Source organism: Arachis ipaensis, chromosome B10 (assembly GCF_000816755.2).
Source record: "Arachis ipaensis cultivar K30076 chromosome B10, Araip1.1, whole genome shotgun sequence".
Taxonomy (NCBI): domain Eukaryota; kingdom Viridiplantae; phylum Streptophyta; class Magnoliopsida; order Fabales; family Fabaceae; genus Arachis; species Arachis ipaensis.
This window is the reverse complement of record NC_029794.2, coordinates 17,306,740-17,323,508: the sequence shown is the minus strand read 5'-3', so window position 1 is coordinate 17,323,508 and position 16,769 is coordinate 17,306,740. Positions and strand designations below refer to the sequence as shown.

The 16,769-nt window shown below is 36.8% G+C and overlaps 1 pseudogene; it reads right to left on the bottom strand.

The window, feature by feature from the left end:
- On the bottom strand, nt 11,679–15,928 carry LOC107623600 (annotated as a pseudogene).

Below are 16,769 nucleotides of genomic sequence, written 5' to 3'. Positions count from 1 at the left end.
AATGCCAACCTTGCATTGGTGGAAGGATTCTCATCTATCTTGTACAATTCTTGAGGGATTACCTCATGTACTTCCACCTCACTTCCAATCATGATGCAATGGATCATGATGGCCCTTTCAATGGTCACTTCTGACCGGTAACTAGTGGGGATGATGGAATGTTGGATGAATTCCAACCATCCTTTAGCTATGGGCTTTAGGTCAAGCCTTCTAGTTGAATGTGCTTGCCTTGGGAATCCCTTTTCCACTGTGCTCCTTCCACACAGATATCTGAGAGCACTTGATCTAATCTCTTATCAAAGTTGACTCTTCAAGTGTACGGATGAGGATCTCCTTGCATTAGAGGCAAGTTGAAGCCAACCTTACACTTTTTGGGCTGAAATCTAAGATTCTCACTCAGACCATGGTGCTCCAATTCTTTGGATTTGGGTTCACAATAGTGTCATAGTTTTTAGTGACCCATGCATTAGCATAAAACTCTTGCAACATTAGGATCCCAACCTCTTGGATGGGGTTGGTTAGGACTTCCCAACCTCTTCTCCGGATCTCTCTTCGGATTTCCGGATACTCATTCTTCTTGAGTCTGAAAAGGACCTCTGGGATCACTTTCTTCTCAGCCACTACTTTATAGAAGTGGTCTTGGTGGACTTTGGTGATGAATCTCTCCATCTTCCAAGATTCAGAGGTGGTGGCTACTGCCTTTCCTTTCCTCTTTCTAGAAGATTCTCCAATCTTGGGTGCCATAAATGGTAATGCAAAGAAAAAAAAAGCTAGGCTTTTCCAACACCAAACTTAAAACTTTGCTCGTCCTCGAGCAAAAACAAATAAAAAAGAAGAATGGAGTAGAAGAAGAAGAAGAAAATAGAAAAAGATAGATGTAGAGATAGAGCCCGGCCGTGAGGTGTGTTGTGGTGTACGAGAGGTGTGTGTATGAAGGGTTAGAATAAGGGGTATTTATAGGGAGTGGGTAGGGTTAGGTTCGGCCATGGGTGGGGAATTGGGTGGGAAATTTGATTTTGAATTGGGTGGGGGTTGGTGGGAGTTATGATTGTTTTGGGGAAGTGATATGGATGTGATTGGGCTAAGGTTTATAGGCAAGTGTGTATAGAGAAGTGTGAAAGTAAGAGGGAATAAGTGTGGTAGATAAAAGATGCTGTGGGACCCACTGGTCTTGAGAGGCTAGGGAATTCAGATTCCTTGCCCTCTAGACTGGCATTTGAACGCCCAGGGTCTGCTCCCTGACTGGCGTTCAACTTTAATGTTTTCACTGCTGCCAATTCTGTATTTGTTCTGACTGCTTCACGTGATTATGAACCTAAAAACAAAACTTTAAAGAAAAATAAAATTAAGAAATAGAAATAATTATTTTAAGTTGGTTTGCCTCCCAACAAGCACTTTTTTAACGTCATTAGCTTGACTGTTAGCTTCTTACGGAGGTGAGTATGGGCTCAGAATTTCGCCCCTTACAGTGAACTTTCTTCTTGTCTCCTCATGAATGAGCTCCACATGCTCTAGAGACAAGACACGACTCACTGTATGTGGTATGACTGGTTTCTTGATGAAGACAACTCTCATGTGAGGCGAGAGGCCTTCAGTTAGGACTTTCTTGTCCCTCCAGCCTTTAGGTACTTTCTTCTGAGTACCCTTGTGCTTAGAGGTTGTTGATGGCTGCCCAAAACCAAACTTACAATTGATGTCAGGGGCTCTGTAAAGCTCTGCATAGAAAGAGAAGGTTGGAACACTAGGTGTTGCACCATTGTCTCTTTCTTATCAAAGGGAGATTTGGGATTGGACATTTTGAAAAAGATGTAGTCCTCTCCTAGTTGGAAAATCATTTCTCCCTTTGCCACATTAATCATGGCTTTTGCAGTGGCTAGAAAAGGTCTTCCAAGGATGATAGAGTCATCCTCATCCTCTCCTATGTCCAATACTATGAAGTTTGTAGGGATGTAGTAGTTTTCAACCTTTACCAGGACATCCTCTACTAAGCCATATGGCTTCTTCATTGTCTTGTCTGCCATCTCTAGTGTGATGTTTGCAGCTTGTACCTCAAAGATTTCCAACTTCTCCATTACAGAGAGTGGCATAAGGTTTATGCTAGACCCTAGGTCACACAGAGCCTTCTCAAAGGTCATGGTGCCTATGGTGTAAGGAATCAGGAAGCGTCCAGGGCATAAGGTTTATGCTAGACCCTAGGTCACACAGAGCCTTCTCAAAGTTCTGGTGGCTATAGTGCAAGGAATTAGGAAGCGTCCGGGATTCGGAAGCTTCTGAGGCAGTTTCTGCTGAACCAAAGCATTGAGTTCTTTGGAAAGCAATGGAGGTTCTTCCTCCATAGGCTTTGTACCAAATAACTTGGCATTCAGCTTCATGAGAGCTCCTAGGTACCGAGCAACTTGCTCTTCCCTAGTGTCTTCATCCTCATTAGAGAATGAGTATTCATCAGAATTCATACACTGCAGAAGTGCATGCAAAGGAACCTCTATGGTCTTTATATGAACCTTGGCTTCCTTTAGTTCTTAAATAGGGGTTTTTTGAGTGGGTATTGAGCACTCAGAAGGTGTGCTTTTACTGGCGTTCAATGCCAGCTCTGATAGCTTATTGGGCGTTGAACGCCCATGCTGTGCACCCTTACTGGCGTTAAATGCCAGTCCCTTTAGCATTCAGTAGGGGTATCCTAAACGCCAGCTTCCTTATATAGTGGGGCGTTGAACGCCCAGTGAGGGGTTCCCCACTGGCGTTCAGCACCAATTTTGCTGTCTGTTTGGGTATTGAACACCCAGCTAATGCTCCCTGGCTAGCGTTCAACGCCAGCTCTGCTGCCAGGATGGGAGTTGAACGCCTAGTGAGGGGTTCCTCACTGGCGTTCAGTGCCAGGCTTCCTGCCATTGTGGGTGTTCAGCGCCAGGTTCTCTACCATCTTAGGCGTTGAACGCCCAGCGAGATCTTCCTCACTGGCGTTCAATGCCTTCCCCATCTCTCCAGATTCGGCCTCTGTCTCATTGGTTATGGCCTTGCACTCTTCTCTTGGGTTCACTTCAATGTTACTAGGAAGAGTGTCAGGAGGAGTCTCAGGGATCCTTTTGCTCATTTGACCAACTTGTACCTCCAAATTTTTAATGGAGGACTTTGTTTCATTTATAAAACTATAAGTGGTCTTAGAGAGGCTGGAGACTAGAGTAACTAAGTCAGAAAGGCTCTGCTTAGTAGTCTCCATATTCCCTTGAGAAGATGGGAGTGGCGGTCTGTTGTTGAACCTATTCTGGCTCCTTCAACCTTGATTGTTATTGAAACCTTGCTGAGGTTTCTGTCGATCCTTCCATGAAAAATTTGGATGATTCCTCCATGAAAGATTGTAGGTGTTTCCATACGATTCTCCCATGTAATTCACCTCCTCCGTGGTGGGTTGATCACGATCATAAGCATCTACATCAGGAGATACTTCTTGAGTACTGCCAGCTGCAGTTTGCATTCCAGTCAGATGCTGAGAGATCATGTTGACCTGTCGGTTCAAGATCTTGTTCTGAGCCAATATGGCATTCAGAGTATCAACCTCAAGAATTCCTTTCTTTTGAGAGACTCTATTGTTTATAGGGTTTCTCTCAGAGGCGTACATGAATTGATTGTTTGCAACCATCTCAATGAGTTCTCTTGCTTCTGCAGGCATTTTCTTCAAGTGGAGTGATCTACCTGTAGAGCTATCCAATGATATTTTGGATATCTCAGACAGACCATCATAGAACACGCCTATGATAGACCATTCTGAGACCATGTCAGGAGGACACCTCCTGATCAATTGCTTGTATCTTTCCCAAGCTTCATAAAGGGATTCACCTTCTCTTTGTCTGAAAGTTTGAACTTTCGCTCTGATTTTGCTCATCTTTTGAGGGAGAAAGAATTTAGCAAGAAAAGCATTAACCATCTTTTTCCAAGAGTCTAGGCTCTTTCTAGGTTGAAAATCCAACCATATCTTAGCTCTATCTCTTATAGCAAAAGGAAAGAGCATAAGTTTGTAGACCTCAGGATCCACTCCATTGGACTTAACAGTATCACAGATCTGCAAGAACTCAGCTAATAACTGATGTGGATCTTCCATTGAAAGTCCATAAAACTTGTAATTCTGTTGCAGAAAAGCGACTAACTAAGGCTTAAGCTCAAAATTGTTAGCTCCAATGGTAGGTACAGAGATACTTCTGCCATAAAAGTCAGAGGTAGGCATGGTGAAGTCACCAAGAACCTTTCTTGCTTCCTCTTGAGATTCGGCCATGTCTTCCTTTTTTTTTGTTCAAAATTTTCTGAAAGGTTTCTTCCGGAGTGTTGTGCTTTAGCTTGTTGTAAGCTCCTCCTTAAAGTCCTTTCAGTTTCAGGATCAAGTTTAAAGAGAGGTTCTTTATCCCTGTTCCTAGTCATAAACAAGAAAAGAAATAAGAGAGAAAAGTGAATGGGAGCTCTTTGTTTAAGAACAGAGGACTCCCTGTGAGATGTGGAGAAAGAAGAGGAAGATAGAAAAGTGAAGATAGAAGAAGAGGAAGAAGAATACTTTGAAAATAGGGGAAGAGGAGTTCGAATAAATAGAAGTAAATAAGAGAAGAATTAGAAATAGAAAAGATAAATAAGAATTAAAATATTTTTATTTTTGTTTTATTTATTAATTGATTTCGAAAATTAAGTTAAATAATTTAAAAAGAATTAAAAATTAGTTAGTGAATTTTTTAAAAATAGAAGAGAGAGAGAGAAGAATTTTCGAAAATAAGAGAGAGAAGAATTAATTAGAAAATTTTGAAAAAGAAGAGAGAGAAAATAAGTAATTAATTAAGAAAGATTTGAAATTAAGATAAGATAGAAGGTTAGAAAAGATTTTATTTTAAAAATATTTGAAAAAGTCAACAAGATAAGAAAAGAATTAAAAAGATTTGAAAATGATTTAATTTAAAAAAAATAAATTAGAAAAGATAAGATGAGAAGTTAAAAAGATTTGAAAAAGATAAGATTTGAAATTTGATTTTGAAAAGGATAAGATTTTTGAAAGGATTTGATTTTGAAAAGATTTGAATTTTGATTTTTAAAACTAAGATAAGATAAGATAAAAATTTTGAAATTAAAATATGAATTTTTAATGAAAATTTCGAAAATTAACTAAAAAGATAAGAAAATATATTTTTTGAATTTTTTTAATTTAATGAGGAAAGAAAAAAAACAAGTAAAAGACACAAAACTTAAAATTTTTAGATCTAGGATCCCAAGTTTTCAAAAATTTGAAGAAAAAACACAAAGGGACACCAAACTTAAAATTTTAATATCAAAACAAAAAGAGAACACAAGAACACTTTGAAGATTGAAAAGAACACAAAGAACAAAACTCAGAAATTTAAAGAACACAAAAACATGTAAAAGACACCAAACTTAAAATTTTTGAACGCCAAACATAAAATTTTCGAAAAATATAAAGAAAAATACAAAAAGACACCAAACTTAAAAATTGAAACAAGATTTTACCAAAGAAACTATTTTTGAAAAAATTTTTCAAAGAAAGACTCAAGATTTTCGAAAAACTCAACAAGAACAAGAACATAAAACTCAAACAAAGTACAAAGAAACAAAGAAAAGAAAAATATTTTTTTGAAAAAGGTTTTCGATTTTTTTGAAAATAAGAAGAAAATAAAATAAAATAAAAGACTCTAAAATTAAAAATAATACCTGATCTAGGGAACAAGATAATCCGTCAGTTGTCCAAACTCGAATAATCCCCGGCAATGGCGCAAAAAACTTGGTGCACGAATCTCCACACTCCGTACAGCTGTATCAGCAAGTGCACTGGGTCGTCCAAGTAATACCTGAGCGAGTCAGGGTCGATCTCACGAAGATTGTGGTTTGAAGCAAGCTATGGTTATCTTGCAGGTCTTAGTCAGGCAAAACCAAGCGGTTATTGGTTTGAATGTTTGATAGAGTGAAAAAGGTCTAATATAAAAAGGGTGTGAAATACTCTGGGAATTGGAATGTGAACAGTAACAAGAACATGGTTAAGGATTGGAATTGCTTTGTCTTTCTGAATTAACTCTGGTATTACTTGTCTTCTTTGGTTGTGAATGATTTCTTCTATTACAGGCTGTATGTGATCAACGCCGTACGGCTGCATTCGCCAATCTCTTCTAGATCTGAACACCAGGGTTAGTGCGCATCCAGTCTGATTGAGGGTGAAGCTGTTATAGTCCATTCTCCTTAATGATCCTACTCAAAACGCCACAGACAAGGTCGGATCTTTCGGATCAGAGAATACTGCATCTTTGGGTTCTAGCCTCTACCACAGAGACCCTAATCTCCCCAAAAATTGGCTGAACTGGTGTCTCGAGAAGTCCCCAACGAAGTCGTGGATTAGCTGTCTGAGAGATGTATAATCAAGCTGGCGGTTCGATACTTTTCTGGCTCGTATTCACACGAACCCAAGTAGACACGGGTGGTTGTCAGGCACGCGGTCTTAGTATGATGAACAGAGCTAATTGTCATGGATCATCCTATTCACCATGTTGAAGAACGAGTATACATTTTAGAATTAAATCAAACATGGATTGAAGAGAAACAGTAATACTTTTATTAATTCATAGGACTCAGCAGGGCTCCTCCCCTCAACCTAGGAGGTTTAGAAACTCGTACCGAAAGGAAAATACAATGTAAAACTCAAAATATGGTGTAAATTATGCGTCTCCCCACTTCTGGAGAATTGTAAAATAAGTCTTAAATACTAAACAGATGACTAGTAAGGGTAAAACAGTCTAGTTAGTGCTAAAATCCACTTATGGGGCCCATTTGGTAAGTGTTTCGACTGAGATTTGATGAGATCCATGTGCTATGAGGCCTCTAGGGCGTTGAACACTGGCTAAGGGGTTCTCTCTGGGCGTTTGGACGCTGGTCTCTGCTCTTTGGGCGTTGGACGCCTGGAAGGGGGCAAGAGGCTGGCATTGGATGCCAGTTTTGGGCCTTCTAATCTGAAGTAAAGTATGAACTATTAGACATTGCTGGAAAGCTCTGGAAGTCAGCTTTCCATAGTCATTGAGAACGCTCTATTTGGACTTCTGTAACTCCAAAAAAGCTCTTTTGAGTGCAACGAGGTCAGATCCAGACAACATCTGCAGTGCTTTCTCTGTCTCTGAATCAAACTTTTGCTCCAACTCCTCAATTTCAATAAAAAAATACTTGAAATTGCACAAAAATATAAAAACTCGAAGTAAAATCTAAAAATATGAATTTAACACTAAAACCTATAAAAACTCAATAAAAACTAAACAAAACATACTAAAAACTATATGAAAATGATGCCAAAAAGCGTATAAAATATCCGCTCATCCATTATCATCAATATCCATCATCAAACAATAACATTCAACATCACGATTCATCAATTTCATTACAATCACCAATAATCATTATACATTATTAATAATCCAAACCTAACATATGGTCCACTAGCCTAAGGTTCACGAAACATTACATATTACATAGAGAAAACCGAGACCATACCTTGGTCGATTCCCAATATGCACAAAATCACCAAAATTTGATCTCAAACAAGCCTCAAGTTATCAACAATCCACCAACTCAACTCTACTTGCTCCCAATATCACAATTATCAAGCTATACGCAATCAATTCATAAAAATCAATACCTAGAATTCCTAAATACACAATTTTACAAGGGATAAGAACAAGCTTACCTTACCCACAGTTGATTAGGACAAAAATCCAATAGAAACTAAGTGCTAGAGTGTACCTAAATACCTAAAATTATAAAAATTCACTCAAACCAAAATCCAAAATTTCAAAATTTATAGAGCTGTAGAATGGGGAAGGAGTTTCGAAACCTTACCAACAAAAGTTGAATAGAACTGACGACTCAGCAAGAGTTTCGCGTGGCCAAAAACGACATGCGAATTGGAGCCTTGTAGCTCGAGTTATGATCAATTGAACGTGGTTGTGAATAGTAACTTCCCCTTTCTTCTCTCAACTCACCTTAGCCACTCTAACCCTTATGTGTGTGTTTGTGGCTGAAAGGGTTCATTAATGAACTTATATATGTTGGGCTTGGGTCCAACTTGGGTCCGGTCCAATCCATTAGCGTTTTTGGCTTGTTTGGCCTAATTTTGGGCCGAACCTTTAGAATTAGCGTCCGGTTTTCAACTTTAATTATTTTCCTAAGTTTTTCTACAGTTTTTACTGTTCTCACGCAGTATCGGACAGATTTCAGCCGGTATTGTTGGCTAATTTATCGGTATGCATTTTTACGCAATTTTCCGTAGAAAATTACATTTTTCAATGACAGAGGATAAATGTCGGTAAGGAATTTCTCAAAATAACTTCGTTGCAAGTATAGTTCTAAACCGACAAGTAATCCTCGGTCAACGTTTAAATTGTTTGTCATAAGTACAAACCCAATAAAATAACCGAAGTGTTCAAATCTCGGGTGATCTCTCAAGGAATTACAGGGAAATGTGTTTATTATTGGTTTTGAAAAAGTATTTTTGGGGTTTTGAATTGTTGAACAAGAAAGTAAATAGCAATAAAGTAAACTAACGACTAAGAAAAGTCCTAGCCTGGGTTGAGAGTTGGAAAAGTCAAGTGCAGTGAAGTGTGATCAACTTAAGTTAACCTCTAGCAATTGAAAAAAAGTCAAGTGAGAAAGATAAACTTAAGTTCATATGTCCTAATCAAAGACTAGATTTAATGAAGCTCAAGCCAACTAGCAACTTTCAACCACCAATCAACAAGAGATTTTGACAATTCAAGAGTCTCCAAATCACCAACCCAAGCCAAGAACACACAAATTTATTCTAAAATCCAACCAAGCATTTTATCAAACACTTGGAAGACACAAAATAAAAGCATAGAAAATTAATAAGAGATATTAAAATCTAAGACTAACAACGCAAGGAATCAATAACCAACAATTAAAGAAAGAAGTCATAAACATGAAATACTTCAAATTGTATTAAAAGGGAATTAAATCTAACAAGGAGAGTTCATAAACTAAATTGGAAAAATAAAAAAATCAACAAGAGAAGATAAACTAAGATGCTAGAATAATAAAAGGTAGAAGAGAAACTAAATTAAATAAAGATGAAAATATGAGTTTGAGAAGAAATAAAACTAAAAGAAACCCTAAATCCTAGAGAGAGGAGAGAGCCTCTCTCTCTAGAACTCTACATCTAAAACCTAAGTGTGTGAATGAATGATGAATCCCCCGTCCAGCTCCACTACCCAGCCTCTTGTCTTCATTTTTGGGCCTGAAACTGGGTCAAAAGCAGCCCAGAAATTGCCCCCAGCGTTTTCTCTTCACTGAGGCATGTGGCGCTCGTCACGCGTACTCGTCAGCCACGCGTGCGCGTCATTTGGATTCTACACTGGCCATGCGTGCACGTCGGTACCAGCTTATCAAAACTCCAATTTCTTGTGTTTCTTCCACTTTTGCACGCTTTCTTTTCATCCTCTAAGCCATTCCAGCCCTATAACCCTGAAAATACTTAACAAACATATCACGGTATCGAAGGGTAATAAGAGAAGATTAAAAATTAGCAATTTTAAGGTCAAAGAAGCATATTTTCAATCATAGCACAAAATTAAGAAGGAAACTTAAAAACATGTAATCTACATGAATAAGTGTGAGAATAATTGACAAAATCCACTCAATTCAATCCAAAATATACCATAAAAATGTGATTTATCATCCAACTCAGAAAATTGGAGAGGAACAGGTGTTGACTACTGCTGTAACTGTTAACTGTGCATGAGTAAATCGAATCAAAAGAAATAATTATCCAATTAAAAATAATAAACATAATCATCTGCATACCTGTTGAATTGAACATCAGACATATCCATTGTTCACATTGTTTAATATTCTCATTGTCTACCTATATTTTTTTCTTAATTGAAACCTTACCAAAAGTTTGAAACTTAGCCAGACCAAGCCAAAGTTTTCAAAAGAATTAATTATCTTACTTTTTATATACTATGAATAATTGAACCAAAAAAATAAATATCATTGTATGAATAAAGTACTTTATGAAAAGAAAATTGATTTCTCCAATTAGTAATTCCATTTTGTATTTTAGGAGTTAAACTAACATAATGCAATAGACGGTTAGAAGTTAGAACACAATTCCATTTTTATTATACACGATAATCAATCCAAACCCATATAGCAATTTTTCTTCTATATCTATTGTAAACGTAAGACTTCCTTCACAGTAAATTTATAAGCTAATTTAGCTAAGATGTCTCTGTGCCTAAATAGAACTACCTTAAACTACATTAAAGATTAAGAGATTTAAGAAGAGTAAACTATCATTTCTATCGACGAAAGTTGACCATGCTGACATATCTATCTATAGAAAAAGAAATTTACCATTTGTATCCATGAAATATGGGTTCTGTACAACAAAATTATCCAAACACTAAAAAATTATTTAAAATATCTAAATTACCCTTATCTTCACCATTTTTCTAATTTTAAATCCCACCACCACCTCCTTCACCCAACCACCCTAAATAGAAGAGTTTCTAACCTTAACCCTTTTCACCCAGCCACCACCCCCTTTCCCTCCAAACCACCACCGTAAACCCTAACAACCACCATCACTCAAGTACAAATACAGGATAAGTACAAACTTCAACCATGTCTTGTTGAAATTCCATTGAAGGGGGTAGCAGATGTGACGGTCATAGGATACAGGTCCCAATCCGTTTTCACATTTGGGAACAAACTCAATAACTTCGAATAAGCATCACACTTCTCCGCCACTCCAACCAACCAAACCTTCGCTCGGCAGTGACAGCGACGGACTCCTGCTCTCCTTTCTCGTCATGGTTCTTCCTCCCTCACTGCACAGCGTCGACGACGATGGTGGCAATAACACCCACCGGCACCGTCGCCCTCTCCTCCTTCTTCGATCTCTTGCGCGCTCTCTTCCTTCCAGACTAGTGACAACGACAGTGACAGACTCAATCAATGACGGCGACAGACGCGACGGAGCTGGCAGGCGGTAGCAGCAAGGCGTGACAGTGGCGACAACTCCTCCTTCCTTGGTTCTGGCTCGCATCTCCTCGGGCTCCCTCAACAACGGCGACGATTATGCGATAGCGGCGGCGAGTCCCCACGTTGCCAGTGCGGTCTCCCTCCCCCTCCTCTTCTCTTCTTCCTCGGGTGGGGGTGTGTGTGTAATGTCTCTATGTGTGAGTTTTGCAGGAAAAGGGGATGGTGGCTAGGTGAAGAGGGTTAGGGTTAGAAACTCTTCTATTTAGGGTGGCTTAGTGAAAGATGTGGTAGTGGGATTTGAGATTAGAAAAGTAGTGGTGAAGATAAGGGTAATTTAGAGATTTTAAGTAATTTTTTAGTGTTTGGATAATTTTGTTGTGCAAGACCCATATTTTATGGGTACTAATTTTCTTTTTCTATGGATAGATATGTCTGTTCAACTTTCGTTGGTAGAAATGATAGTTTACTCTAAGAAATTTGATTCTACTTTAAGGATCATATTGTATAATCCTTTAAAGATTTTGCTTCAACAAAACATACCAAACTTACATGAAATTCAATTATAACAACACCTGAGGGAAGACTTGACTTGAAAAATGAAGAAAAATTTCATAGATACATTGGTAGATCATAGTTGGAAGCATTCAAGTACCTTTACAAAGTAAAAACTAGAAATCTCTAATTTATTCATTCATTTAGATTTTCCAACTTGAAAAATGCCAGTTTACATTTTGTTTCAATGCACTTAAACACACTTTTGAGCCTCTGTGGATCAATCATTTGAAGATTAATGGAATGAACCAAACAGTTTAATCAATGATCCAGAGACTACAAATTTCAATGCAAATACAACACTCGTGAACAAATGTTGACAGTACTTTGCTCAAAAGGCTGGTTGTTGCTGAGTAATGCAGTGTATATTTCCACCAGCTAAAACAATCTCCCTTGAACCTTCGATTCCAACAACCTAGATATTAGCCACAATTAAGAATGTCAGTAACCAAAAAAATACATCAAGAACCCCAAAGAGAGAGAGAGAGAGAGAGAACAAAACACAAATTTTGTTCTTTCTTGTACTGTATTCATTTTTTATTCCAAAATAATTTTGAAAACCAAAAACATTGAAAATAAATACATAAACCAAATAGACTCTTGGGTATTCAAATTTGGTATTCTTCCAGATGTTTAGGATAACGCCTTGATTCGCGAAAGCTGAAGTAATTATTGCAAATAATACTTCACTCTGAAAGGTTACCATTTGGTGAAACATTCTTCAACAAAAATAGCATTTTAACAAGCAGTTTTACTTACTCTGTGATCTGGGAAGGCCTTTGATAGGACTCGAACAGCTTCATCGTCCCACTTCTTATCTCCGAATTGTGGTACAATGATACCTCCATTTGCAATGTAAAAGTTCACATAGGAAGCAGCAAGCCTAGTACCTGGAAGTCTTGCCTTACCATCATCACCCTGAAAAATATAGTTATATTAGTTCAGAAAAGGCATGGAGTGAACTGATTCAACGGCAGTTGCATGAATATTGAATAATTTCAGTCAGAAGTGTGTAAATTAAATTCATCACTTCAGTCATCAACATTTCTCTAAGCTTGGTAGACAAGTTTTTTGGTATAATCAGTTAGCAAAGTCATCAAAAGAAACAGGATATCTCAATTTAAACTGTACACCTGATCACAAACCACCACATTCTAACAAAACAGAACTGGTTCATATCTCTGAATTTTCCATATAAACAGAGAGAAATTCCATCAAAGAAACATCACACATAATACTTAGTAGATACTATCCAACATTAGAACTTAGTATTAACCAAAATAGAGGGCTATGACTTGATATATGCCCAATCAATTTCCCATTAAGAAACAGAATGGCCTCAAACATTACATCAAGATTTGATATAGATGGTGAGAAACTTTGAATTAAATCTTACAAAATATTAGCATAAGTCTTCAAATGAAATGAAATAATAAGATGATACCTTTCTTTTATTATATCCAACTTTGAAGAAATTATATTTTTTATTGACAAGACAAAAAATATGAACTTGGATGCTTACCTGCACTACTCCGGCTGCCTCTTCCTGTCATATATAGTGGTCCAGGAACATGGAGTTTAATGATTTCAAATTTTCTACCATTGGCATCAGTTTCATTAGAAAGCAGAGAATATGCTTACATAGATCTTTCATATTGAGGATCACTTTCATCATCAGTCCAAGACAGCAAAACCACACCAGGCCTAGTGAAACAGCACATGTTATCAATATGGCCATTAGTATCATCATCTCCTGTACAAAAGCAGCATACTTCTCAATCAGATTTTAGGGAATGAATAACATCTAAGTATCACTTTGAACCTAAAACTTGTATCACAATATTTTTCACATCATCTCTACATAAGAGCATAAGATTCCTAGCGCAGAAATTGCTTTAATCAGTATAAATGTAATAATAACATTACATTGCAGAAAAAAAAATGTAGTAATGTGTAGACGATAATAGTGAAGCTCTAGAGTCTTTAATTTACCGGCAAAAGCATATTCAAAATAACAAGATACTAATTTCCAGACAGAATGTGCATTAGAAAACACACACATTCAGATTTGAACTTATTAAACCAGAGTGGTATCATTAAATGGGTGTACAACTTGTTCTTAAGCTATATTGCATACTAAGCTGCATATTAGATTGGCCCATTTTTTTATGACAAATGAAACGAGGCTTTTATTCATAAATGGAGTTATTCTTATCCAAACACCAATCCATATCAGAACATATACTGCACCTCATGATAAATGGTCTTTACAAAAATCTTTGACTACACCAAATTCAAAATTCTGATCATTATAATATCAATTCATAGGAAAATTCTTAGTCTAAAAGATCAGCATCAAGTTTATATACCATACAATCCACGGGGCAACCATATAATCTTGCTGACTCCAAGATATGTCTTAAGTTGATCCTCTATTTGGTTCTTACTCATATGAGGATTTCTGTTCTTGTTCAAGAGACACTCTTCAGTGGTAAGGCAAGTACCTGAAGCAAGAAAAGGTTGCTCAAGTTAAAAGAAGAACTTATAAATTTTGTAAGCTATATAGCTACAGAGCATTATATTCAAGCACAGTTCATTTGATCTCAGAACATATAGAAACAAAAGAATAAACTTAAACCACAAGTTCATGAACATAATTACATATAAACAATCATCCTGCCTAGTTAGCACTTAATTTATGAAAGGATTAGCACTATAAAACTACATCTTAGAGAAGTTTAAGAGCAACCTAATAGCATTTAATAAGCAGACTCATTGTCTACTTTATATCAATTATCAAAAGTGTATATTTCTTCATAATATGGGGGAATTTATATTAAACAACAAGAAAACCAGGAATTTATATTTTTTTTTTTAAAAAAATTCAGCAAGCCAACAACTCTTACCTTCTCCATCAACATGTATGCTTCCACCTTCAAGTATCATTGAATGTGAAAATCTATGAACCCTCTCAATTGCCAAAATCTAGCAAACATATGACGATAGCGAAGTCATGTAGGCATTTTGCAATAGAGTAAAAGATGACAAAAATAAAAATGTTAAATATTTAACTACACACACCTTCCTAGCAACAAGGATATCCAAACTCCAATCAGTATAACATCCATCTTCTAACCCTGGAAAAGATTTATAAACTCCATTAGCTGAACTAACAATAATGAAGACATAACATCAACTAATCATATGTACTTCATTCATTCCACAAAAGAAACAGTCCTTGTTTGGAAATAGAACGTCCAATATCAAAGGTCTTAAGTGCTTACCTCCCCAGCTATTAAAATTCCAGTCAATTCCTGCAATAGTTTGCTCTGCCTCACCAGACTTTGATCTTTTCACAACAAACTATTGAACAAAACAGAGAAAATTTTTGTCAACAATGAAAATTCTGCATGTGTAGAAATCCAAACATCTAGTATCTAACTTGATCAGAAAACTCATCCATGTATAAGGAGAAAAACTCACAGTTGGTCCGGTGTCACGAAACCAAGAATCATTCATGCTGATCTCAAGGACCCTGATATGTTCAGGTAGCATTCTCCTGGCATTCTCCCACTAAAATGGCAAAGAAATTTCAAGCATCAAAAGCCCCATATCATCAGAAACAACTGAATCCACTCCTCAAGATACTAGCCAAATAATGAAAATGTCAAACTTCAACCAACCTGGCCAGAACTAGCACAAACAGTTACATCCTCAAATCTTGAGATTGCAGATGCTACCTTGGCAAACACATCTTGAGCAGGAACAGCATTCTCTCTCCAGTTATCTGGGCGTTCCTGTCAAATAACACCAACCTAGTACTCATACCAATCACCAAAAGACCCCAAAAGTCCACCACCAAACACTGTTTCACTAGTTTTTCAAGGCTGCCTTGGGCGGCTAAAACACGACACAAATACAAAGAGACAGGTACACAAAATTGAGAGTCTCAAGACACTAGTTTCATATATTTTCTATAGTGGACACAAATTTACAATCTCTATGTTCCTATATTTCTGTCACGTCTCAATAACAACCATCTGTGATGAGAGATGTGTGAAACCATGTATAAAGCTATGACCATGAATTGAACCTTGTGATTACTTTTGGTGCTGTGAAGTGTCTATTTGCTTTAAGAAAAATAAGAATAAAAGAGGGTGAATTATGTAACTCACAGGCCAACCTATCCAACATTGAGTGTGAGGTTCCCACTCCGCAGGCATGCGGAATCCATGACTCGCAGGCAAGCCTTGTAGATCCATCACAACAATCTGCCTTCACACTATCCTCTTGTGATTTTTTCCTGTGTCAAAGACTGAGACAACAATGAGAATCTACAGTTCTACACCTATATATGAGTAAAAAAAAATCTTATTAAAAAAAGTGAGTAGATCTACCCTAAAACTGCATGCATGACCTTTGCAAAAGTAATGGTCCCTAGCAAGGTTCTGAGAACCGGACCGGTCAACAAACTGCTCGAGTTACTGGTTTACTGGTCCAACCGGTCTAACCGTAGTTCAACCAGAAAAACCGTTTTAGAATAAAATAATAAATAAATTATAAATAAACATCCTAAAATATAATTATAGTCTAATATAAATATTAAAATATCTTTAAATTTAAAACATTACATGAAATGTCATCAACCAAATCTATATGATATTATCAAAATACAAACTAAAAAATTAAATAGTAAAAAGAAATATCTAAATATTAAATGGTTGTAGACAAAATAAACATTGATATTGTGGTTTTCCATTCACTACTTCCAGAGCAACATATTTCCAAGCTATAAATTAGAACCTTGTGACGGAGTATCGATAGAACTAGGAGGATTAGGATTAGCAGCATCATTTGCTTATTACCAGCAAATTGCTTATTGATTAATACTATCATCTATAACTGAAATCAATAAGTCATTCACAACATTAAAAACAGAAGCAACACAGCCAGAAATCAAATAATCATCCATAAAACCATAACTGAAATCAATAAGGCAGCAACACAGCCAAAAATCAAATAATCATCCATGAAACCACAACTGAAATCAATAAGGCAACACCAAACCACACTAACAGTAGCTCTCAAAGGATAAATCCAATCAAAAAAACTATTACCAACAGCACAACAGATTCATCATTAAATCAATTTAAATGCACTAAACATTCTTGAAGTTCATTTTTCTTTCTGTT